General features: G+C 43.9%; 1 protein-coding gene across 2 annotated transcripts in view; it reads left to right on the forward strand.

Annotated features, from left to right (window-relative positions):
• Nucleotides 1-19738: 19738 nt before the first annotated feature.
• LOC144510163 (pituitary homeobox 3-like) overlaps nucleotides 19739-27883 on the forward strand; it is a 46653-nt gene continuing 38508 nt past the window's right edge. For both annotated transcript variants that reach the window (XM_078239579.1, XM_078239588.1), the window contains exon 1: nucleotides 19739-19889. The gene's annotated coding sequence lies outside the window, so the exon portion shown is untranslated. The remainder of the gene's footprint in view (nucleotides 19890-27883) is intronic.

Raw genomic sequence — 27883 nt, forward strand, 5'->3', positions numbered from 1 at the left:
GATACGGTCCCCGGAAGGGTAGGGGGTTTTAGTTAAGTCGGGCAGCATGGTCGGTGCAGGCTTGGAGGGCCGAAGGGCCTGTTCCTGTGCTGTAATTTTCTTTGTTCTTTGTTCTTTAAGGTTTACTTCGGGCCTGGGAAGCTGAAGGCAGAGTCATCAACAATGGAGCGAATAAAATCAGGGATGGCAATGAGGCCAAAATTGGATGAGCACAGAGACCTTGGTGGGGGAGTTGCGCGGTTGGAGGAGGTTACAATCATGCTGAGGGGACGAGATCATGGAGGGATTTGAACTCAAGGATGAGAATTTTAAAGTCAAGCTGCTGCTGAGCTCAGAGCCAATGTGGGTGAGCAGGCAGAAGCATGATTTGTGAACAGGATTTGGTGTGAGTTCCGATACGGACAGCAGGGTTTTGAAATTTACAGGGCATGAAATGCTGAAGGTCAGTGAAAAGGGCCTTGGAATAACGGGCTGGACTCTAGGGCCCAGCCAGGTCAGTGGGGGCGGAGGGGGCAGTAAAATACAAAGCATGACAATCCCTTCAATTTCCTGCCCACCCCCGAGCTCTCCCCATGACACAATAGGTGGGTGGTCGCTGAAAATGGCAGCCTGTCCAGATAACACGCTGCCCATGCCATAATACAGTTGACATGGGCAGCGGGGTGAGGAGTGGGCAGGCCATTTTTTTTCAAACACAAGTGTTCAAAAGGCGGAAACGAAGGAGGTGTATATCCCTTGCGGGCTGCCCTTTCCGGAGCACCTGCTCCAAAAATTTTCATTCCTTCCTGCCTAGCTTCTAAAACCCAGCCCCCCGATTTCTCTAACTTCCTTCCCATGGGCGGTCCGATCCCTCCCCATCCAAAACCTCAGCTGGCTCCAACATCTTCCCTTCTTTCTGGGCCTGCTTGTCATCCCAGCCGCACCCCCAAATGAGATCCAACTGGATCCGGTACTGTTGGAGCTGCAAGCACCCCTGAGCATGAGCTCTCCTCCTACTGAAGGGCGAAAGTTCAACTACACTTTGGTTAGCCTGTCTATGGTGTTACGGCTGCGAGGCAGATTTATTTCAAGTGTGTGGTTGCCAACTTTTCTTCCACTATCCCACGAGCAGTCCATCCTCCCTCCCCTGCTTCCCACTTGCTGCCCAGTAAAATCCAGGCCACAGAGACTAAACGTAGATGAGGATTTCAACAGCATTTGAACTGAAGCAGGGGAGAAAAGACATGCAATATTTTGAAAGCAGATGTAGGCGGTGTTTATGATAGAGAGGAAATGGGGTTGGAAGCTCAGCTCAGCATCTCAGAGGACACCAAGCGTGAGAGCCTCAGACAGTGGCCAGGCAGAGGGTTGCAGTCGGTGTCTCGGATCAGAATTTGTGGTGAGGACTGAAGATAATGGTTTTAGTCTTCCTAACACTTAATTGGTGGGAATTTATGCTCCTCCAATGTTTGATGATGCTGGAAATGGAAGGGTCATGAGAACTGGTGGTGAAATAGAGCTTGGGTATTATCAAAGTACTTAAGATGTTGTGTTATTAGAGGATGTTGCCCTGAGAAGCTAGTCAATGAGAAATAGGTGTAACCTTTCTCGAAATGTAAATATGCAGTGATCTTGGTTACTTAACCATCCACCATGCTTCTATGGTTGCTCTTTGCATCAAAGTAACAATAATTTTCATGTACTCCCTCGACTCCAATAATCTGAATTTGCAACAATTTTCTCCAAGTAAATATGAATGAAACAGTTAACCAAAGAAGGAGACTCCACAGAAATTGCCACCCTCAATGTTGGGGGAGCTCAGCACATCAGTACAAAAGACTAGGCTGAAACATTTACAGCCATCTTCAGCTAGATGCATCAAGTGGAACGATACATCTTGACCTCCTGCTAAGAATCATAGAATCATAGAATCCCTGCAGTGCAGAAGAGGCCATTCAGCCCAGCAAGTCTGCACTGACTCTCTGACAGAGTTATCTTCTGCAGGCCCTCTCTCCTGCCCGATCACTGTAACCCCACACATTTCCCATGGCTAATCCACCTAACCTAGAGGAAACTCACGCAGACACAGGGAGAATATGCAAACTTCATACAGACATTCGCCCAAGGCCAGTATCGAACCCGGATACCTGGAGCTATGAGATAGCAGTGCTAACCATTGTGCTGCTGTGCTGCTAAGGTCCCCAGTATTACAGATACCAGTCTTTAGCCAATTTGATTCACTCCACATGATATCAAGAAACAACCGAAGACATGGGGGCTGACTTGTACTCCAGAATTAACCACACCCATAGTGAAGTTATTCCAGAACTCTGGCAATTACCCGACAATGTGAAAAATTGGCCACATTTGTCCTGTTCTGCAGATATCTATGAATAGATATGTTTATAAATATAGGTCTGCAGCACATCTCTCGTGATGGCTATTTGTAAGAATGTGTTATACAAATTGGTGCTTTTATTCTGCAGATTGTGACAAATCCAAATTGGCCATTAACTGCCCCAGAAGTCTACAATCAATCATCAGCCAAGTGCTGGAATGTTTTGTCAATGTACTATCAAACCGCACTTACACAGCAATAACTTGCTCAATCTGGGTTCTATCGGGGCCACTCAGCTCTTGACATCATTGCAACCTTGGCTCAAACATGGACAAAAGAGCTGAACTCAAGAGGTGAGATGAGAGTGACTGCCTTGAGATCAAGGCAGCATTTGACTGAGTATGGCATTAAAGAGTCCTGGCAAAATTGAAGTCAATGGGAAAAACGGGGGGAAACTTTCCACTGGTTAGAGTCAAACTTAACACAAAGGAAGGTGATGATGGTTGTTCGAGGTCAATCATCTCAGTCCCAGGACATCACAGCAGAAGTTCCTCAGGGCAGTGTGGCAAGTAACTCACCTCTGACTCCCAAAGCCTAACCACCATCTACAAGGCACAAGTCAGGAGTGCGATGGAATACTCCCCATTTGCCTGGATGGGTGCAATTCCAACCACACTCATGAAGCTTGACACCATCCAGGACAAAACAACCCACTTGATTGGCACCACATCCACAAACATCCACTCCCTCCACCGCCGACACTCAGTAGGAGCAGTGTGTACTATCTACAAGATGCAGCAGATCCTTAGACAGCACCTTCCAAACGCACAACCATTTCTATTCAGAAGGAAAGGGCAGCAGATACATGGGAACACCACCACCTGCAAGTTCCCCTCCAAGCTACTCACTGTCCTGACTTGGAAATATATTGCCGTTCCTTCGCAGTCGCTGGGTCAAAATCCTGGAATTCCCTCCCTAACGGCATTGTTGGTCAACCCACAACACGTGGAGTGCAGCAATTCAAGAAGGCAACACACCACCACCTTCTCAAGGGCAACTAGGGATGGGCAATAAATCGATAAATAAACAGCCAGCGATGCCCATGTCCCACAAATGAATAAAAAAAATACTGTCCAAGGCCCAGTTTATCAATGATCTTTGATTTGATTTGATTTATTATTGTCACATGTATTAGTATACAGTGAAAAGTATTGTTTCTTGCATGATATACAGACAAAGCATACCGTACGTAGAGGAGGAAAGGAGAGGGTGCAGGATGTAGTGTTACAGTCATAGCTAGGGTGTAGAGAAAGATCAACATTATATGAGGTAGGTCCATTCAAAAGTCTGATGACAGCAGGGAAGAAGCTGTTCTTGAGTTGGTAGGTACGTGACCTCAGACTTTTGTATCTTTTTCCTGACGGAAGAAGGTGCAAGAGATTATGTCCAGGGTGAGTGGGGTCCTTGATTATGCTGGCTGCTTTTCCGAGGCAGCAGAAGTGTAGACAGAGTCAATGGATAGAATGCTGGTTTGCGTGATGGACTGGGCTTCGTTCATGACCCTTTGTAGTTTCTTGCGGTCTTGGACAGAGCAGGAGCTATACCAAGCTGTGATACAAACAGAAATAACGCTTTCTATGGCGCATCTGTAAAAGTTGGTGAGAGCCGTAGCTGACATGCCAAATTTCCTTCGCCTCCTGAGAAAGTAGAGGTGTTGGCAGCCTTTCTTAACTAAAGCATCGGCGTGGAGGGATCAGGACAGGCTGTTGGTGATCTGGACACCTAGAAATTTGAAGCTCTTGACCATTTCCATTTCATCCCCATTGACATAGACTAGGGCATGTCCTCCACTCCATTTCCTGAAGTCAATGACAATCTCCTTAGTTTTGTTGATATTGAGGGAGAGATTATTGTCATCACACCAGTTCACCAGATTCTCTTACTGCAATTTTACCGCCTCGTCCGCCCGAGGCTTGTAAGATCCCGCCCGAGGCCAACGGAGAATGCCCTTTTGCGAGCCTCGCCTGCCCCAATTCCAGGGCGGGCATGCCGGTAAAATTCCGGCCTCTATCTCTTTCTTGTATTCCATCTCATCATTGTTTGAGATCTGACTCCTGCGGTGGTGTCATCAGCAAACTTGAAAATCGAGTTGGAAGGGAATTTGGCCACACAGTCATAGGTGTATAAGGAATATAGTAAGGGTCTGAGGACACAGCCTTGTGGGGCACTGGTGTTGAGGATGATCGTGGAGGAGATGTTGTTGCCTATCCTTACTGATCAGTAAGGATAGGCAACAACACCTCCTCCACGATCATCCTCAACACCAGTCTGTGAGTTGGGAAGTCTAGGATCCAGTTGCAGAGGGAGAAGCTGAGCCCTAGGCCATGGAGTTTGGAGATGAGTTTTGTAGGAATAATGGTGCTGAAGGCTGAGCTTTAGTCAATAAATAGGAACCTGACATAGGTGTCTTTGTTATCCAGATGTTCCAGAGTTGAGTGTAGGGCCATGGAGGTGGTGTCTGCTGTGGACCTGTTGCGGCGATAGGTGAACTGTAATGGATCCAGGCAATCTGGGAGGCTGGAATTGATTTGTGCCATAACTAACCTTTCAAAGCACTTCATAATGATGAATGTCAGAGCCACCGGGCGATAATCATCAAGGCACGCTGTCTGGCTTTTCTTTGTTACAGGGATGATGGTCATCTTCTTGAAGCAGTTAGGGACCTCAGATTGCTGTAAAAAGAGGTTAAAGATGTCTGTGAATACCCCTGCCAGCTGGTCCACACAGGTCCTGAGTGCTCGTCCGGGTACTCCATCCGGGCCAGTCGCTTTCCGTGGGTTGACTTTCAATCTTTCCTCCATCATAAAGTCAGAAATGGAGATTGATCAGATATGGGGACAGTCACATGGAAATACCACTCCATAGAGTCCACTTCCAAGCCACACATCATCCTGACTTGGAACCAAATTGCCATTCCTTCACTGTTGCCCCATCAAAATGCTGGAATTCCCTACCTATCAGCACTGTGGGTGTACCTCCAGCAAACGAGCTGCCGCAGTTCAAGTATGCGGCTCACCACATCTTCTCAAGGGCAAGTAGGAATGGGTTTCTACAAGCAACTCCTGCATCCCATGAAAGAATCAACATAGAAAGAATGCTCGCCCTTCCTCAACAACTCACATATCAGCTTTGTTATGAACAACTGTTCTTGTCCACATGCTACACAAACCACAGGAAGAATAATCATTGAGGAATGATAAGATGCCTTGTTTGAATCATCCTCTGCTCATTTCTGGGAGGGCTGATAGTTCATATGACAGAGTTCACTTTTGACAAATTGTATATGTATGAGTCTACCTGTAAAGAACTCTGTATCATTGAATTAATACCATGGTAGAGGAAGCTCAATAGAGATTTGATTGCTCAAAGGAAAGGTCATGTTAAAACATAACAACATAGTTAGAATAATGCATACGGAATTTTGCACAAAAGATGAATGAATTATTTGTGCACACAGTCAGGAACATAGTCTATATTTGGCACTTAATCGGTACTTAAATATTTGAACCGTTCTTGGTTTAAATGATAAGGCGTTAGCACAATTTTGTTTTGTGTAACAGTAAATGTCTATGCAACAAAGTGACAACAAACTTAAGGAATAAGATTTTATCTAGTCACTATACACATCAACATATGTGTCCACAAATGGAAAAGTATTTATTTTCAATACTTCTAACAAATTCACTGATATAGAGCTTGCTTATTATTTCATTTAAAACATGAACTTTTTGGAAATCAGTTTTCAATATATTGCCTGGAATAGTTACAACGTTACAGAGCCAGCAATGAGGAAGTAATTTCCTTATCAAACCTAAAAGATACATACAATCTTACAATAAGAAGCAATCGGGAAGACAATCCCCTGGGGCGGTTCCCCTCCATAATAGGTTTTCGGTGCTGGAGGCTACAGTTGAGGAGGAATCAACTGAGCATAGAGAGCAGATCTCTGGGGGTGAGCCGAGTGAGAAAGCTCAGGTGGTTAGGGGCTGTAAAAGACTGGGCCTTGTGATTGGGGACTCCACAATTAAGGGGACAGATAGGAGGGTCGGAACAAAAGGTAGGGACTCAGGGTTGGTGTGTTGCCTACCAGGGGCTGGGGTCCGGGATGTGTCTGACAGGGTATTCAGGACTCTTAGGGGGGAGGGAGATAAACCACAAGTTATTGTACATGTGGGGACACACGACATAGGGAGGATAGGGGAAGGGGATATTAGGCAGGGATTTATGGAGTTGGGGTGGAAACTAAAGGCCAAGACTGACAGAGTGGTTATCTCTGGACTCTTGCCTGTACCACGGGATAGTTTAGAGAGGAATAGGGAGAGGGAAGGTTTGAATTCATGGCTGAGGGGATGGTGCAGGAGGGAGGGGTTCAGGTACTTAAGCAATTGGGGCTCGTACTGGGGAAGGTGTGACCTCTATGAGAAGGATGGTCTACACCTTAATCAGAAGGGGACCAATATCCTGGGGGGTAAATTTGCTAAGGCCATGCAGGGAGGTTTAAACTGATTCGGGGGGGGGAGGGATCCTGAGTAGTGGGGCTGAAAGTGAGGGATGCATGGATGGGGACTGCAATGCACGGCATTGCAGAGGTGGGGTGGAGCAGGGTTTGAAATGTGTATACTTCAATGCCAGGAGTATTCGCAATAAAGTGGGTGAACTTGCAGCGTGGATCAGTACCTGGGACTTCGATGTTGTGGCTATTTCAGAGACATGGATAGAGCAGGGGCAGGAATGGATGCTGCAGGTCCCGGGGTTCAAATGTTTTAGTCGAAGTAGGGAAGGAAGTAGAAGAGGGGGAGGGGTAGCATTATTGGTCAGAGATTGTATCACAGTGTCAGAGAGGAGGTTTGATGAGGACTTATCTGTTGAGGTAGTATGGGCGGAGATTAGAAATAGGAGAGGAGAGGTCACCCTGTTGGGAGTCTTTTATAGACCTCCTAAAAGTTCTAGAGAGGTTGAGGAAAGGATTGCGGAGTCAATCCTGCTTAGGAGTGAAAGTAATAGGGCAATTGTTATGGGGGATTTTAACTTGACTAATATTGACTGGAATTGTTATAGCTCTAGCTCGTTAGAGGGGTCAGTTTTTGTTCAAAGCGTGCAGGAAGGTTTTTTGACTCAGTATGTAGACAGGCCAACTAGAGGTGAGGCTATATTGGATCTGGTGCTGGGAAATGAGCCAGACCAGGTGCTAGACTTGGAAGTTGGTGTGCATTTTGGTGATAGTGACCACAATTCGGTTACGTTCACCTTAGTGATGGAAAGGGATAGGCATGAACCTCGGGCCAGTGGTTTTAGCTGGGGGAAGGGTAATTATGAGGCTATTAGGAGAGAATTAGGAAACATAGGTTGGACTAGGAGTTTACAGGGACTGGGAACGTCCGACATGTGGAGTTTTTTCAAGGAGCAGCTACTGCGAGTCTGTGATAGGTATGTCCCTGTCAGGCAAGGAGGAATTGGTAGGGCTAGGGAACCGTGGTGCACCAAAAAAGTTTCTTTGTTGGTTAAAAAGAAAAAGGAGGCTTATGTTCGGATGAGACGTGAGCACTCGGGTAGTGCACTAGAAAGCTTTAGATTGGCTAAGAGGGAGTTGAAGAGCGAGCTTAGAAGGGCTAAAAGGGGACATGAGAAGACTTTGGCGGATAGGGTTAAAGAGAATCCTAAGGCGTTCTATAGGTATGTCAAGAACAGAAGGTTGGTTAGGGCAAGTTTAGGGCCAGTTATAGATGGCAGAGGGAAGTTATGTGTGGAACCGGAGGAGATTGGTGAAGCATTGAACCAATATTTCTCTTCGGTGTTCACGCAAGGGGACATGAATATAGCTGAGGAGGACACTGGGTTGCAGGGGAGTAGAATAGACAGTATTACAGTTGATAAGGAGGATGTGCAGGATATTCTGGAGGGTCTGAAAATAGATAAATCCCCTGGTCCGGATGGGATTTATCCAAGGATTCTCTGGGAGGCAAGAGAAGTGATTGCAGAGCCTCTGGCTCTGATCTTCAGGTCGTCGTTGGCCTCTGGTATAGTACCAGAAGATTGGAGGTTAGCGAATGTTGTCCCATTGTTTAAGAAGGGGAACAGAGACTTCCCCGGGAATTATAGACCGGTGAGTCTCACTTCTGTTGTCGGCAAGATGTTGGAAAAAATTATAAGGGATAGGATTTATAGTTATTTGGAGAGTAATGAATTGATAGGTGATAGTCAGCATGGTTTTGTGGCAGGTAGGTCGTGCCTTACTAACCTTATTGAGTTTTTTGAGAAAGTGACCAAGGAGGTGGATGGGGGCAAGGCAGTGGACGTGGTATATATGGATTTTAGTAAGGCGTTTGATAAGGTTCACCATGGTAGGCTTCTGCAGAAAATGCAGATGTATGGGATTGGGGGTGATCTAGGAAATTGGATCAGGAATTGGCTAGCGGATAGGAAACAGAGGGTGGTGGTTGATAGTAAATATTCATCATGGAGTGCGGTTACAAGTGGTGTACCTCAGGGATCTGTTTTGGGGCCACTGCTGTTTGTAATATTTATTAATGATCTGGATGAGGGTATAGTTGGGTGGATTAGCAAATTTGCTGATGACACCAAAGTCGGTGGTGTGGTAGACAGTGAGGAAGGGTGTCGTAGTTTGCAGGAAGACTTAGACAGGTTGCAAAGTTGGGCCGAGAGGTGGCGGATGGAGTTTAATGCGGAGAAGTGTGAGGTAATTCACTTTGGTAGGAATAACAGATGTGTTGAGTATAGGGCTAACGGGAGGACTTTGAATAGTGTGGAGGAGCAGAGGGATCTAGGTGTATGTGTGCATAGATCCCTGAAAGTTGGGAATCAAGTAGATAAGGTTGTTAAGAAGGCATATGGTGTCTTGGCGTTTATTGGTAGGGGGATTGAATTTAGGAGTCGTAGCGTTATGTTGCAACTGTACACAACTCTGGTGCGGCCGCACTTGGAGTACTGTGTGCAGTTCTGGTCCCCACATTACAGGAAGGATGTGGAGGCTTTGGAGAGGGTGCAGAGGAGGTTTACCAGGATGTTGCCTGGTATGGAGGGGAGATCCTATGAGGAGAGGCTGAGGGATTTGGGATTGTTTTCGCTGGAAAGGCGGCGGCTAAGAGGGGATCTTATTGAAACATATAAGATGATTAGAGGTTTAGATAGGGTGGATAGTGATAGCCTTTTTCCTCTGATGGAGAAATCCAGCACGAGGGGGCATGGCTTTAAATTGAGGGGGGGTAGTTATAGAACCGATGTCAGGGGTAGGTTCTTTACCCAGAGGGTGGTGAGGGATTGGAATGCCCTGCCAGCATCAGTTGTAAATGCGCCTAGTTTGGGGGCGTTTAAGAGATCCGTAGATAGGTTCATGGACAAAAAGAAATTGGTTTAGGTTGGAGGGTCACAGTTTTTTTTTTAACTGGTCGGTGCAACATCGTGGGCCGAAGGGCCTGTTCTGCGCTGTAATGTTCTATGTTCTATCTATGCCATCATGGGGTTGACCCAAACCAGTCCATCTCCTGAGACAAACTGCAACAAAGCAAGACTTGAAAATATCTAATTTAAACTTTTATCCTCTGTTATTTATTCATTCATGACCAGTCTCCTCCTTTGATATGACATCTCACATGTCCCAGCCATTCAAGTATCATCATACTCCACACAGCATGCAACTATATCCATTCAATTATGTAGAGAGTGTTGACTGCACTTCACAAGAAATAATTAATTGTCTGCGAGGCAGTTTGAGCTACCCTGACAATGTGTCCTGACTGGTTTCCTGCATTATAAACTTTGCAAACTTGAGGTTATCTAAAATTCTGCTCACCACATCTAAATTCACAAGCCCCATTGATCTATTACCCCCGTGCTCGCTGACTTACGTTGGCCTCGGTCCAGCAACGTCTTGATTTCAAAATCCCCATTGCTTTTGTCAAATCCTCCCATGGCCTTGGTTCTGCCTATTTCTGTAATCTCATTCAGTTCCACAACTCTCTAAGGTATCTGCTCATGAAATTCTGGCCTCTTGAGCATCCCTGATTTTAGTCATGCCACCATTGGTCCAAAGGTTTGGAACTCGCTCCTCACACCTCACAACCTCTTTACTTTGCTTTCCTCCTTCAGAATACACATTAAAATCTATCTCTTTGACAAAGCTTTAGGTTTAGAGCGACACGGTGGCCCAGTTTAGCACTGCTGCCTCATAGCGCCAGGGGACAATTCCGGCCTCAGGGAAATGTCTGTGTGGAGTTTGCACGTTCTCCCCATGCCTGCGTGAGTTTCCTCTGGATGCTCTGGTTTCCTCCCACACTCCAAAGATGTGTGGGTTAGGTTGATTGGCCATGCTAAATTGACCCGAGTGTCAGGGGATTAGCAGGGTGAATATGTGGGGTTACGGGAATAGAGCCTGGGTGGGATTGTGGTCGGTGCAGACTCGATGGGCCGAATGGCCTCCTTCTGCACTGTAGGGATTCTATGATTCTATGATTTGACGTAATAGCTTGTCATGTGGCTCACAAAACAATACAATATAAAACAATCATAGAACTCATAGAAACCCTACAGTGCAGAAGGAGGCCATTCGGCCCATCGAGTCTGCACCGACCACAATCCCACCCAGGCCCTACCCCCACATATTTACCCTCTAATCCCGCTAACCTATGCATCTCAGGACTCTAAGGGGCAATTTTTAACCTGGCCAATCAACCTAACCCGCACATCTTTGGACTGTGGGAGGAAACCGGAGCACCCGGAGGAAACCCACGCAGACACGAGGAGAATGTGCAAACTCCACACAGACAGTGACCCGAGCCGGGAATCGAACCTGGGACCCTGGAGCTGTGAAGCAGCAGTGCTAACCACTGTGCTACCGTGCCGCCCTTGTGTAATAATGGTCTTGTGAAATGCTTTGGGATGTTTTATTTTATGAAAGGGACTGTATAAATATAAATTGTTGTTGCGAGAAAAGCCATGTAAAATCAAGTTGTTTATTATCTCTGTCTTTTTGTTGAAAAGAAGAAGGCTCCTTTCATTCGGCGACAGTCGCGTGCTTGTTCAAACAATACACCCTGAAGTTACCACAAGGCAATTTATGGACTATCCCACATTGTTCCCAAGGGCTGACAGCTGTGAAGTTGTACGAACTAAGAAATAGCATGATGGGAAAATTGGTCAGCTATTTGGTACAATATAAGCAACGCTGACTCCGCATAACTTTAAGACTGTATGAGTAAATAAAACAAGATAAGGTCAGGGATGACGGAGCCACCGACCTTCTTCTGTTCCATCAAAGGACAAGATAAGGGTATGAATGATGAGACAAAGAGTTCGAGGAGGTCAGCAATTTATGACATGATTAATGACATTGCTTATGATTCTATTACTAATCGAATTCCTGAATATGCTCTGGTCACGCAAACTGATAATGATTATGTATAAATACTGAACTGATTCTTTGTGTAATTGCGGACTTGAGGAAGAATTAGCAAGTTGTACCAACTGCTCTCTGAACTCAAGTTTCAGCCAAATACTGCATGCAGTCTTTCGTAAATAAACACTAAGTTATTTAGTCGGAACGAATTTTGTTGAGTCTTTCTATCACAGTCAAGGAGCAGGAAAGTTTCCACTTCAACACAGCAAGCCAACCCAATGTCAATTCATAAGATACAGCCATGGTGAGCTTCACTGAAAAGTACCAGGTTAACCAAAGTCACGCAGTTTGATGTCAATAACAACCAATATCATTTTTTTTAAATGGGCTAGATTTTCCATCTGGTCTATATGAAAAGAGAAAACACTCAAACAAAAAATGCTTCAAATAAATATAGACTGAATTGGAATTGAAATGTATTTTTTACTTGGGATAGCATTGTGATGAGCAAGAACTATCTCAAATCGCTTTGAGTTTTTTTCTTTGAAAACAAATTTGAATCAGATTTCAGACTCTGGGAAAACCTATTATTTGTAGTGTCCTCTCAATTACCCCTGTTTGTTGTAACTCAGTTACAACAACAAAAATTACAGATTGTTAACTTACTTGACTTACTGATCTTCAATCACACCTCCAGCATGCATGAATTTTGCACTGTGACAAACTTCTTCATATTTATCATTCTATCACAAAAGTTTTAAACAATCTGTTGTGAAGCAATTTTGCTGAAGAAGGAAAGGGTTATAACAGGACAGCACAGCGTTGAGGGCTCTGAGTCCCAGAATGGACCTAAAGCAATTTCAGAGGCAGAAGTCCTGTTCAACAACAATTTGCACCGTCTTTATACACCGTTGTTGGCACAGTAAAATGTGGAGATGCCGGCGTTGGACTGGGGTAAACACAGTAAGAAGTCTCACAACACCAGGTTAAAGTCCAACAGGTGTATTTGGTAGCACAAGCCACTAGCTTTCGGAGCGCTGCCCCTTCATCAGGTAAGTGGGAGTTCTGTTCACAAACAGGGCATATAAAGACACAAACTCAATTTACAAAATAATGGTTGGAATGCGATGGCAGCGCTCCGAAAGTTAGTGGCTTGTGCTACCAAATAAACCTGTTGGACTTTAACCTGGTGTAGTGAGACTTCTTACAGTAAAATGTTCCATTGCAAGTGAATGGGGAGAGAGAACTGCCTACAAACATGACGTTATGATCAATAGCAGCTGTTGGCTACTCCAACATGGGTCTGTTTTGTCACCTCAAGGACTCACTCAGCATGGTGCCACAATGATTACAACTGTTGCCTCACAGTGTCAGGGACCCAAATTCAATTCCGAACTTGGGTGACTGGCTGTGTGGAGTTTTGCATGTTCTCCCAGTGCCTGGGTCTCCTCCGGGTGATCTGGTTTCCTCCCACAGTTCGAATGATGTGAGGATTAGGTTGATTGGTCATGCTAAATTGTCCCTTAGTGTCAGGGGGATTAACAGGGGAAATACATGGATAGAGCCCGGGTGAGATTGCTGTCGGTGCAGGCTCGATGATCTGAATGGTCCCCTGTAGGGATTCTATGTTTCTATGATTCTATCTCACAATTGTGATCTTGCCTCCACTGAGGCACTGTCCATTTTGAATCAGAGAATTTTAAGAGAAAGATATGATGAGAGATGATGAAGGAAATGATAGTTGTCTCATTTTTCTAAAGTAACTCCTGCATAATCAGCCCCAAGTATGCTATGTACCAGACCCAAGGTCCATAACATATTTTAGATAAGATATTATGATGCATATTACTCTTTCCTCTTCTCAGTGTGCTTGCAGTAGTCCATCAGGACCTTTAGTGCAGCAATATTGGTGCGATATCTGCATGTACAGTGGTATGTTCTCAGATGAAAAGGCCTGACGACATACCATCCATACGACCCACTTAATAGAATGTACATGTTCTGAAGGGTTACAAATGCAAGGTTAGTTAGAAGGCTTTATGCTCTCATGGGAGGTGATATGCCTTATCTGCTAAAAGAAAACATATCTGGTAAACCGACTTCTAGGTTCCTGGAGATATGGTTTTCCTGAGATGTGAGAAGAGTGGCCTTGGGAACATCCAATGAGAGCTGATTGTGTCCTCAGACATCAGAGGAGCATGACACACTATGGGCAGAACTGAGACACAGGGTGCAGGGAATCACTTCCCAAATTCAGCCCAGTTGATAGCACCTATGCTGTGTACCCTCAGAGTCTCAACCCTAAGAACAGGAACTCACTGCCGGGATGATGACAACTATATTAATCGGAGAGTTAGGGTTTGTGCCCCGCCTCACTGCCATCTGAAAGATAGACTACAGTGAGTGCTTCAGCGGATATTGGTGCAGTTTGTCAACAGGTGTAAGTTATGTGCCTTTGCTCTCTACTGAGACTGAGCAGGAAACCATAAACAGCTGCTTAGCGATGACTGACCACAGCAGCTGAGAGAACCACTATTTTCGCTTGGATTTGCAAAGGCAAACCATTAAGTAATGGGATTTTATAACTTCTTGCTCCCTGGCTGCAATTTATTTGAAAAATGATCAACTTTGCTTTGCTTGTGGGCAGCCTGTTGACTTTCTGAAACAACTGCCTTCAGTTGTACAAAATGGCTAAATAATAGGAGATCTAAGACGTGCATCTGGCAAAAGAAATTCCACAGAATAAGAGTGATCACAGGGAAAGATTCCTCTGTTCTCTGTCTATAAGCAAACTGCAGATGGATTTATTCGTCATTACATTTACAATTCCACTACAAATGGTCCATGGCTGGGATTCTCCAGTGATGCTGCAGTGAATGAGCGCCAAATTCTCCATTCTTGCTGGCAGCGGGGGCGGGATGAACGAGTTTGGAGAATCCCGCCCGTGATTCTGTGATGTGTTGACACCTAACTACCGAGAGAGATGGCTTAGCCAAGGACAGTTGGGCTGGACAAGAAATGCTGGCTATGCCAGCCAGCAACACTGACATCTCTTGAAATAATTGAAACAAATCAGCTAAAAATGGATTTATCGCAAAAAAAATCTTTTTAATTACTCACAGTATCAATCCATCCATCCGTGGATAACCTGATTTTAAATTTTTTCCATTACTTTTTAAAAATATACAGAATGCATTTACTAATTATTTTGAGGTAAAGTATTGGTGAAAAAAGACCTTTTGTCAAACTTTTCAGCTTGCATTCATCAGGGCAATCACAAAAATACCAATGACAGGCGAAACAACAACTTGCATTCTTGTGATTGTCCTGATGAATGCAAGATGAAAAGCTTTGACAAATTGTAATGTTTTAGCAATACTCAAGTTCTGTACTACCAAACAACAGTAAGGTAAAGCAATTAGTTTCTCGGCAAACTTTAAAAAAGTATGCATTGTAAAGCTTTTCAAGCTATTCGTGTCCCTCACCCTAAAAGATCCAGTTTAATTTTTTGAGGCTTCCGGAAGGCATGCAAAGGAGCATGATAAGCAGAATCTTATCATGGTGAGTGCTTGACGGGTTTTGTGCATAGGACCTGCTTCTCCATACACTGCTTTTTAAATTGGTGTAAAGAACTGAAATTATTCTCAACTTAATCGCCCTTAAAATCCACAACCTTTCACTTGGGCTACACCAATTTTTGAAGAATTGTCAACATTAGCAATGCCCAAGTGAAAACTTCACTCCAGGTTGTCTTCCCAAATTTCTAGAGAAGGAGGCTGATTTCAGGAGTTGAAGTCTGACTGAAAAGGGATGTGAAGAAGTATCAGAACCAGCATGGAGCTGTTGGGTTGAATGGCCTGTTTCTGAGCTGTAAATACTATGCAATGACATGTATTATGAGAAGGGTCATAATTCCGAAAGGGAGGATAAATCATGGAGAGGTGAGTGAAGTTGTGGGAATCCACAATATGCAAGATTGAGAACCATAAAGTGGAGAAGTATGTGGGATTTCATTATGGATTGTATTTTGGACACCCATGCTCTAACCATGGATTGACAAGCCTGAATTTGTTCTCCTTCTTGTCACTTCCTGACCTTTACCCTTCTGTGATCCAGTCCCCCATTTGATTTTCACTGCATCAGAATGTAACAGAGAAGAAGTCCATTGATCGAGGCATTCAGCCATTTTAAAAAATGCAATATTCCAGCCGCAATTCTTGTATTTTCCCCATTTCAGTTGCCCTCAATAGTTGGGGGTCATGCAAATGCCTTGAGGAGCCCTGAGCCCTGAATTAAAATCAGCTCCAGTGGCCACTGCAAGACTCGATATTTGGTGAGAACAGCCCAGAAGTGTGTTGCTTTCCTTATTTCCACTTATGAAGCAAAAGAGGCATTAATAATCACGGGTCACCACACACAAATAGCGAGGAAAAGCTTGTTTTGATACCATGGGTAGATTGCAGTTCCTAAAAATAAACATTGTACAATAAGGGATCTGAAGTACTGGCTCAATGTACAAATGGCAGTTTCATCAAATGTTGTGTTCGGTGTACATGCATTGAAGACATCAGTACAGAAGTATTCACTCCAATTACAAGCAGAAGCATCTTTAATAAAGTAACTTACTCAACTACTGGGCGAAGGGCTTGCCAAAATTAGGAACGAAAATCTGTTTGCAATTTTCCATCATTAAACAGCAGATTCTGGTTTGGTAACACAAAATACTTTTGAGGTGCCTGGCCACACAAAATCTCCTCAGGTGAGAGGTCCGTCTTCAGCCACTTCTCATCAATTTGCTGGTGTGTCAGAAAATTCAATTATTTTTCCTTATATTGGTCTGGTGAATTGGTTCCCTCACAATGCGTCACCGGTCTGTTTCACGTGTCTATGATAGAACTTTACATGGGTAGACTTTGAACCAATGATGTTGCATAAAAACTCTTCATTCCGACAGGATTATGTTGTGTGCAAAGTGGAATTAGCGTCAACATTAATTCATCAAGTTTTTTTTTAATTAGAAAAAACCCCAATAAAAGATCCAAGGCCTGTGATGTAGGGGACAATGCAATGTAAATAAGTAAGTAGCCCCGGAAATTCTTCAGTCAGGGCAACAGATGAAGCAAAGATTCTCAATTACGTTGCAACATTTGGGATTTCTTCATCCTCAGTCTGTGCTGTGCTGTCAGATGCTCAAATTCTAAGATCTAGAATTCCCGACATAATCATCTCTGTGCCACAAATTCACTCTCCTCCTTCAGGATGGTCCTGAAGATCTACTTCTTTGACCAAGCCTTTTGCCCGAATATCCTCTTATCGGGCTCAATGTCAAACATCGCCCGATGACCATCCTGTGAAGCACCTTGGAATGGTTGACACAGTCAAGGGCACTATATAAATGCACATTTTTGTTGTTGGACCTGTTCCACAAGCTTGAATCAGCTTACTGACACATATTCCAATTTTAAAGATTTTTTTGGACAGATGTTTTTGCTTTCAATCAATTATCAGGATTTTGGCCTGAACCCACTGTGTGCGACACCCTCCTGTTAGTTAATGCTTTGCAGATTACCTTCACTGCAAATCATGTTCTTGGGTCTGGCAATCCATGCTGGATACCACCAGATGACTGCACAGCAGCTGCATCGATTCATCGCTGCTCTCTTTAAACTACTTCTGGTACATGCAAGCTGTTTAAAGTTGAAATAGTTAAAACCATGACTTTTGTCTTTTTCATTTGCACTTTACAAGACAGGTACGAAGTATATTAAACTTACAGGATTTGAACATCAGTCAGCGTTCATTGCTACATGCATGAATGATGCCAGGGTTAATAGCTGCAGGCTGCCTGATATGTTAAGGCTTTCATTAAAAACTTCTAAATCCCAGTTCCCATTCTCAATCTGCGCCAAGTTAGCTTATCTCATTCAGAATAGTACTTCCACCTCTGTAACGTTGCCTGACACCGAACCTGCCTTAGCTCATCTGCTGCTGAAATCTTCATCCATGCCTTTGTTGCTTTTGGACTTGACAATTTCAGTATTTGCCTGTCCTATCATCTGTCTTCCGCCCAAAAATGATTTGTGCTCATCCAAAACTGTTTTGCTCATATCTTACCTTGTACAAAGTTTCATTCAGAGCAGATCCCTCGCCCAGCAACATCTCAACATTAAAATTCTTGTTTTCAAATCCCTGTCTAACCCTGTAACCACTTTTTCAACAGTATTGTTGGGGGAGGATGGAATAACATGAGATAAAACAGTGCGTTTCAGTAGTATGGTGGGACAGTGCTTAGCACTGCTGCCTCACAGCGCCAGGGACCCGGGTTCGATTCCCAGCTTGGGTCATTGTCTGTGCGGAGTCTGCACGTTCTCCCCGTGTCTGCATGGGTTTCCTCCGGGTGCTCCGGTTTCTTCCCACAGTCCAAAGATGTGCGGGTTAGGTGGATTGGCCATGATAAATTGTCCATTCATGTCAGGGGGATTACGAGGATAGGGCCTGGGTGGGATCATTGTCGGCACAGGCTCGATGGGCCGAATGGCCTCCTTCTGCACTGTGGGGATTCTATGAATGTGATATAATATACTCTGAACAAAATATTTCTTGATAAACTGCAGTCCTCACTTGAATAAGCCTAATGTTTTGTTGCCAAAATTATTAATTCTCCTTCAAAATGTCTTTTCAAGTAGCTATGTGACTCTTATGCCAGCTCCTGGTCAAGTAACATTGTCATTTTAAAATTCTCATTCTTGTTTTCAAATTTCTCTATGGACTCGTCTCTCCCAATCTCTGTCATCTTCTCTCATCCACAATCATCTGGGGTATCTGTGGTCATCTAATTCTGGCCTCCTGAGCATCCTTGACTTTGTTCACGCCATCATGGTTGGCTGTGCCTTCAGCAGCCTGGTCCTGAGCTCTGGAATTCCCTCCCTGCACACTTCCATCTCACTACCTCACTTTCCTCTTTTAAGACACTCCTGGAAGTCCATCTCTTTGTCAAAGATGTTGGTCATCTGACCTGACAGGGGGCGATCTTGAGGCCAGACTCTCCGCCCATGCAAGTGCTAGTGGGGGTTCAAGATCTAGAAGTCGTAGTTCTCGCCAGTGAGTTCACAATTTCAAATCTACCTCTTCAGCAACATCATCAGCTTCATGCCCATTAAGTAAATATTATTAACCCGCCAGTTATTGACCCCCCAAACATATAGGGACACCGCACTGATGTCATGCCATGTCAGCGCAGTTGGTATCGTGCCAACCTGTGCCAAGGGGTGGGGTTGCTGGCTCAGACTGTTGAGGCTGTGATAAGTTGTTCCTGTTATAGCCAGGGTCCCGAAAGAGAAAGTCGATCATTTTCTGCTGGCTTCTTAATCCTTGATAATTGTAACCTTTGCCAACAGGCTGAAACCAGAGATTTTCAACTCTGGGCCAATATGCCAAAACTTTCCTTAGCAATTAAGATTCAAGTTCACCTCATGATTTGCCTGTTTAAAACACACCTCTCCAGGGAGTGCCTCAGAAATACCTTAAAGGGACAGACCAGTTAAAAATAATTCCAATTTAGGAGCTAAGCATCGTGACCATGCGCCAGAACCAAGTAAACCTGAAAAATGTCAAAGGTGAACAACAACCATTTGCAATTTCAATCAAGAAAATGTCTCCAGGCACTTAATACACTGGGGGCAGTAGATCTAAAAGTTTCTTTAATTCAGAGGTTGAACATTGAGGGATGAATCTGTGGAAAGACAGCTGCTTGTAAGTCCCTGGCTTCTGTCTTTGGGGCAAAGCCAAAATATCAATGTCTGCAAACAGCAGGAAATGATAGCCTTTCTTGGTATTTTTCATACTCTTGGCATTTTGATAGTAAGTGTGCATTTTTGTGTGATTTCCCAAATAATTCAATTATTCCACTTGCCAAACTGGAGAAACAAATGCCTGCGTGTATTTTCTTTCAAATTTAATCATTCATGGGATGAATTTTTGTCAAGGCCCACCCCTCATTGTCATTGGCAGGATGATGATGAGCTTGCCGCTTAAACTGTCGCAGTCTGTTTGTAGAAGGTGCTCCCACAGTACCGTCAGGAAGGCATTTCCAGGACTTTGGCCCAGTAACGATGAAAGAACAGTGATATATTTCCACAAAGCTCGGAGAGGAACCTGAAGGTGAGGTGCCTGCTGCCCTTGTCCTCTTAGGGGTGAGGTTTCAGGCTTTTGGATGTGTTATCAAGGAATCTCTTGGCAGCTAATGTTTAGATACTTCAACAATTAATTTGATTTGATTTGATTTACTATTGCGAAAAGTACTGTTTCTTGTGTGCAATACAGACAAAACATACCGTTCATAGAATACATCGCGGGCAGAAGGAAAGGAGAGAGTGCAGAATATAGTGTTACGGTCATAGCTAGGGTGTAGAGATAGATCAACTTAATATAAGGTAAGTTCCATTCAAAAGTCTGATGGCAACAGGGACAAAGTTCTTGAGTCGGCTGGTACCTGACCACAGATTTTTGTATCTTTTTCCCCATGGAAGAAGATGGAAGAGAGTACGTCCGGGATCTGTGGGGTCCTTGATTATGCTGGCTGCTTTTCCGAGGTAGCGGGAAGTATAGACAGAGTCAATGGGTGGGAAGCTGGTTTGCGTGAAGGGCTACAGTCACAAGCCTTTGTAGTTTCTTGCGGTCTTGGGCAGAGTAGGAGCCATACCAAGCTGTGATGCGTCCGGAAAGGATGCTTTCTATGATGCATCTGTAAAAATTGGTGAGAGTCATAGCAGACATGCCGAATTTCCTTAGCCTCCTGAGAAAGTAGAGCTTGGTGAGCTTTCTTAGCCATAGCTTCAGCGTGGAGGCACCAGGACAGGTTGTTGGCAATCTGGACACATCGAAACATGAAGCTCTCGACCATTTCCACTTCATCACCATTGATGTAGACAGGGTTGAAAGTAATCACAGACATTAAAAACCACAGGAAGAAAATAACAGTGCAAAATTAACAGCTTTTCTCCAGCAAACTTAACACGCCATGTGTTGGGCTCAGATAATTCACATTAACTTTTTCAATTAAGTTGCATTAAGATCCAAGTAGTGTTCTATTCACAGTGGGATGGGTCCATGTCTCTTGTTGCTTTGAACTGTGTATAATGCAATCAACCCCTTCCTTCGGGCATAAAAGGTTGAGCCATCCCTTTGCTCACCTCACAGTGCCACCCCCATGACTAAATTTTCTGGCCCCCTGATAGTCAGGGCAAGTTACGAAGTCAAATGCCAGATGGGAAGATCACCTAAATAGATATAGCCAAGAAGGTGGAGGAAATAAATTTCAGACTATCTGTGGCTCTCTAATCTCAAGTGTTAGTTAGGACATGAGATGGTGAAGCCATGTAGGGGAAAATATCAGCCATGTTTCCCATTTTCTGCAGCTAACTATGAGCTAGTGCATGTACAGATGCAAATTCTATTTGAGTAATCCCATTCCCTCGCAACACTCACTGTGCAGGCTGAAATTTAAAGACTGATGATTTACATGAGGCATGGAAAGGTACCCATTACGATGAAACTTTACCCAAGAAAGAAGAAGTCATTCAAGTGGAAGAGGGAACAGAATTGGTTGGGGTTGGTGGAGTAAGAACAAAATATCCATTCACAGAGAATGAACTGTTTCCATACATTCATCCACATTCTTGCACTTGTTCCATAAACTTGCTAATACCACTGCCTGTCTCTGTTAGATACTGTTACAGTGTTTGGAAAGAGTCCAGAATGTGTTGACAGTACAAGTTATTGGCTTGTTTTACAGCAACAACAGGAGGGGGGGGGAGGGGGGTGGTGGTATCTGGTGAACACTGGTTCCCATGTTAGCCGTTCAGTTTTATTGCATAGTATTAAAAGTTTCAATTTGTTTCAGCGCTTAATTGCGCCTCTGTTTGCACCTGGCACAGCGGTCTGCAGTTACAGAGTGGATCTAGAAAATCGTCCACTGTACAAAATCAAGTTTTCTTTTTAGAAAAAAACTAATGGCCATCAGGTTGGGGCCACATGATTTCGGGTGTCATTATCAGCTCATTTTAAAAAGATTAGAAACTCAGTTTTGAACAGCAAACTAAGGGTTGAATTAAAATTGTGCAATTACTCATTTTGACATACATTTTCAATACATGCACCATTTCTTATTTGTTTGGAAGTAACAAAACAAATGATAGAGTCACGTAATCTATTGAGCAAGAGGCATTAATGGGCCTGGCTGAGTCCAAGGGTGTTTGACTGATTCTTTCTGCCATTTTTTCTTCCTCCTTAGATGAATCTTTTGATTTAATTTATTATTGTCACATATATTGGGATACAGTGAAAAGTATTGTTTCTTGTGCACTATACAGACAAGACGTACCGTTTATAGAGAAGGAAATGAGAGAGTGCAGAATGTAGTGTTACAGTCATAGCTAGGGTGTGGAGAAAGATCAACTCAGTGCGAGGTAGGTCCATTCAAAAGTCTGATGACAACAGAGAAGAAGATCATAGAATCCTACAGTGCAGAAAGAGGCCATTCGGCCCATCGAGTCTGCACCAACCACAATCCCACCGAGGCCCTATCCACATATCCCTACATATTTACCCACTAACCCCTCTAACCTATGCATCCCGTGACACTAAGGGGCAATTTAGAATGGCCAATCAACCTCGCCCGCACATCTTTGGACTGTGGGAGGAAACCGGAGCACCTGGAGGAAACCCACGCAGACACGGGGAGAACGTGCAAACTCCACACAGACAGCGACCCGAGCCGGGATTTGAACCCAGGTCCCTGGAGCTGTGAAGCAGCAGTGCTAACCACTGTGCTACCGTGCCGCCCCATGTTCTTGAGTCGGTTGGTACGTGACCTCAGACTTTTGTATCTTTTTCCCGACGGAAGAAGGTGGAGGATGGAAAGAAGCAGCAACCATTCAAATCAAACTTTTCAAGCTGAGGTTTGGCAAACAACAGAAAGACAAAACCTTCTCTCCAAAACAGGAAATTTCTCAAAATTGAATTCATATTAGATAATAGACAGCTGCCAGTGAAATACAAGGCAGCAATTCAATCCAGGGGCATCACAGCAAAGCAGAAGTCAGGTCTGATCAGCAGATCCCTCAAGATTGAATTTCTGTATTGAACCTAATACCGATGATTTGTTATTTTTTATTTGATGCCATCCAAAATGTATTTATTTATACATTGTTTCACCCTATTCGCCAACCTATTTCTGTTTCAACTCTTACTGTCTTTCTTTACTTTATCATACTACTGTGGTTATTACCCATCTGAATTTTCCTCTTCTGTCGTTCCTAAGTTCCAAATATGCCATCCCACAGTTGTTTTCTTACATCCTTCTTTATGCTAGGACTCAGTTGAAATTAAGGTCAATTGCAGTCAATAATTCTGTCACATCATTTCCCAGCACTTTAAAGCTGCTCAGTACTCCACTCATGCTATATGTTTAAGTAGTTGCATGATTGCTTTAAGAGCTGATCACATGATTTGATGGTGATGTCATTATGGTATTACACAGGCTGCTGTCTGACTGTCAGTTTGTACTATGTACAAGAAAAAGCTTCCAGAATAAATCTGTTATTAGTTAGTTTGAATTGACGTGTGCAATTTCTTTTTGTTTCAAGCCCACAAAACCCCTAACATAGTGAGGACATCACAACTAACATCCTCCTGGTCCCTTTCTCCTGCAGTCCTTCAGGTTTCTAAATCCAAATCTTGATCAAACTCACCACTTGATCACTCCATTGTCTTTGTGCTTTCAAACAACTTGTCTGACACCCTACCCTGGGTGAGTTGAAATGTCCTCCAGTTAAAAATTACATAGACAAAGTCCATTTTCTTCAGACCCCACCCCAAACTTTGGCACTGCTCTATTCCACGTATTTGCCGCTGTCCCAACCTGAAATAGTGTGTTCACGAACTCAGCAGCCTGCTTGATTCTGAATTAAGCATGTCCTCTTCAACATGACAACCATGTGCCCATTTTACATAATTTGTCACCAAATTATGGGGCGGCACGGTAGCACAGTGGTTAGCACTGCTGCTTCACAGCTCCAGGGACCTGGGTTCGAATCCCGGCTCGGGTCACTGTCTGTGTGGAGTTTGCACATTCTCCTCGTGTCTGCGTGGGTTTCCTCCGGGTGCTCCGGTTTCCTCCCACAGTCCAAAGATGTGCGGGTTAGGTTGATTGGCCATGCTAAAATTGCCCCTTAGTGTCCTGGGATGTGTAGATTAGAGGGATTAGCGGGTAAAATATGTGGGGGCAGGGCCTGGGTGGGATTGTGGTCGGTGCAGACTCGATGGGCCGAATGGCCTCTTTCTGTACTGTAGGGTTTCTATGATTTCTATGAAATTATGGATCAACATGATAAAAATAAAGTTCAGTTCTTGTTCCTTCTTAACAAAACAAGAAATGCCAAACACTTTCTTTTAATAGAAACAGGAACACAATGAGAAGTGTGCTGTATATCAAAGTAAGCCCAGTTACTGTTGAAACACTCGGTGATATAGATCAGTTAGATATGATTCTCCCCAGGAGATCCTGATCCTTATGCTGGAGTATTAATTCATGCTTACCAGCCACTCTCTGCTATCTCATTCAGGAGTATTGACAGGCAATTCCATTGCCACCAGCATCATAGCTGAGCCCGCTCCGACACTTACCTTTTTTTAATATTCATTAACGGGATGTGGACATCACTGGCTGGAGCAGCATTTATTGCCCATTCCTAGTTGCCCTTGTGAAGATGGTGGTGAGCTACTTTCTTGAACCGTTGCAGTCCCTGAAGTGCAGGAACATGCGTGGTGCTGTTATGGACGCACATCCTGACAGGTACAGTGGGCATGGTAGAATGGTTAAATTACTGGACAAGAGACCTGGATGAACAATTCAAAGAAAGCGACTTCAAGTTCCCACCATGACCGTTTGAGAAATGTGGAATACAAAGCTGATCTGAGCAAAGGTGCCCATGAAGTTGTCACATTGTCACTACAACCCACCTGGTTCATTCATATCCTGAAGGAAAGGAAACCTTAGCAGTCTGGACGAATGCGAGTCCAGTCCCACCTGAATGCCATTGATTCACAACTGATCTCTCAGCTGGTCTCTCAAGTGACCAAGCAAGCCAATCAGTTGGGTCGAAAACCATAAAAGTGGTTCAAGAAGGTAGCTCACCACCACGTTCACAGGGCAACTGGGGATGGGCAATAGAGTAATCTGGATTACTATTGGGAAAGATTCAATAAATTGTGTTGTATTTCCTGGAATTTAAAAGGTCAGTTGATTGAAGTTTTCAAAATATTAAAGGCATCTGATAGGGTAGATTGGAAACTATTTGTGCTGTTTGGGGAGTCCATCGTCAAAAAATTAGAGCCAGACTTTTTCAGGTGTGAAATTGAGAAAAATTAGAAAAGTTCACACAAAGGGCAGTAGAAGTTTGAAACTACGTTCTGCAGATGGCAATTAATGTTAAATCAATTGTTAATTTGAAAACTAATTAATAGAATTTTGTAAGCCAATGTATCAAAGGACACAAAGTAAAGGTAGTTATATGAAGTCAGATCACAAATCAGCTATGATCTCCTCGAGTGACAAAAGAGGGTCAAAGTGCTCCAGCATTCCTATTCATATGTTCCGAAAAATATCAGTCTTGTGAGCAATCACCACATCCCAAAAGTGAATTTATCGAAATTGTCAGGAATCACACGTATCTTATCTGTGAGGGCATCTCAGCTTGAAACACTGGTTTATGCTGGTGTATAGTTTTGTGTTTGGAATGGTGTGAGGAGTCATGTGAAACTCCCAGTGAGAGTAACCAGCCTAGTCACTGTGTAACAATTATTAAAGACTGTTTACTAAACTAAAGAAAGGATAAATATACATAAATAGGACTGTAATACTCTAAGACAATTAAATATACGAATTACAATACACGCACAGATATGAAGTTTGGGCCTTAGCGAAGTCACTTCTCATTAAATTCATCACAAGATTGGCTTCTTCTAAGCGATCAACAGTTCCTTTAGGTGGTGCAGATGCTTGTTCCAAATCTGGTTGAACACCACAAAGTCATTTTAATGTATACGCATTGTGACTCAATTCTCGAATCATTCTGTCCGTGAGCCTTTTGAAAGTTGCGGGAATGTTCTTCATCCTGAATGACATGACTTTGAATTGATAAAGTCCTTGAGGCATCAAAAAAACAGAGATCTTCTTTGTCCTCTCAGTCCAAGGTACTTTCCAATCGTCCTTGAGCAACTCTACTTTTGTGTTGAATTTCAACCATCTGACGCTTTTGATGCAGTCTACCAAACGTGGAATGGGAAACAAGTCCCTCTTGGATACAGCATTCACCCGTCCGTAGTCCACGCCAGGTCTCTCGGTTTCATCCGGTTTGGGCACCATGATGATAGGGGAAATCCAATCACTGGAACTCAATTCAATAATGTCATTCTGGAGCATCTACTCAATTTCCTTTTGTACCTGCAATACCTTAGCTGAACTTAACCTGTATGGATGTTGTTTGATCGGAACGGTGTCCCCCACACCTACGTCATGCGTTGCTAAGCCCGTTCTACCTAGTTCATTCCTGCAAATACGTTTATAGCACTATTGTAACTCTGTCAATTTGCTCCATATCCCTATCTGGGAGATGACCTAATCACTGCTTTAAATTCTCCATTACTTCCTCAATGCACAAATGAATTATAGTGAAGTCACTGTCATAACTGGCCTCTCGCCTTCCCCCTGCTTCATTACGAACAAGATCTCATGCTCGCTCTCATCTCCTCTAACCCAATAGTTCTTTAACATAGTCACATGACAAACCCTGTGTGACTTGCGTCTATCTGCAGTGCTTACCAGATCATTTACTTCGCTCAATTTCCTTTCTATATGAAACGGCCCACTGAATCTAGCTTTCAGGGGTTTGTCTGACACAGGTAAGAACATAAACAATCCCTCTCATGTTGCAAAACTACAAGCCTGGGCATTCCTATCAGCCCTGGTTTTCATTCCCTGCTGGGCTGTCTTTCAATGTTTTCTCACCACCTCACGGATCCCTGAAATTTGAGACAGAGGGTACAAGCTTACCTGGTTGCCATAATTTGGTGCCCAGCCAAATCTCTGTTCACTGCAGCAGGATGAGAAAATCCCACCGGTGTGAACGGCCGGGAAATTCTGGCCATTGTCTAAAAGGGTAGTATCTGAGTTTATACTTTGCAACTTTTCACAAATTAATTTCAACGGCCTCTTACTTCATGCCCGTAGACCAAGTGTTAATCCCTGAGTACTGGGGTGAGTCTCCCTCAATAACTACTCCACAGTCAAGCATCAGGGAACATGGTTCTCTATTCAGCCTACTCGTTCCACACTCCATATGCCAACTGTCCTCTCAGGGCGGTTCACAGCCAGCTCACGCCATACCCTGGATCACATGGCCCATTCCCTTAAAGGGTCTATGCCCCAACATCCATAACACTCCTCCCATCTAAACAACACTCCCCCACCCCCGCAAAACAGCAGCAGCATACTTAATACTTGCGTACAATTATGCATTCTCATTTTTACATCATTTCAAATCATGGGTGAAGAACCCACAGGCTATTTACAATATGATATAGTCCATGGGTTGGTTCTCCACCCCTGTGTCCATCCTGCATTGACAAGATCAATCTGTCAGAGGGATGACAATCCCCGTGGGGGTTGTTTCCTGGGGACTGGAAGCAGCCTGGGGTTGCTCTCTGGCAATTGAGGTGTTACATAGAACATAGAAACATAGAAAACTACAGCACAAAACAGGCCCTTCGGCCCCACAAGTTGTGACTAAACCACCGACGGTGACTCTTCTTCTCGCACGTCATCAGTCACACCACCACTCATCTAGTCTCATCAGGACTCAGTAAGTCAAACATTGTATGCAACTGTCTCCCAAACATCAACGTCGCCAGGGAGCATTTAACTGTTGCATGGGGGGGATGTTCCTGTACACACTCAAGAACTGGCTTAATCTTCACCTCAATGGCTCTTCCCCCTGTGAAGCCTCCAAGGAGTGTTTAACAGACTGTACAAAATGCTCCGCTAACTCATTCACCTCTGGGTCGTCATGCGCAGAATTTACAAAGTGAATTCCATG

The sequence above is a fragment of the Mustelus asterias genome, chromosome 22 (genome assembly GCF_964213995.1).
Source record: "Mustelus asterias chromosome 22, sMusAst1.hap1.1, whole genome shotgun sequence".
In the NCBI taxonomy this organism is placed as follows: Eukaryota; Metazoa; Chordata; class Chondrichthyes; order Carcharhiniformes; family Triakidae; genus Mustelus; species Mustelus asterias.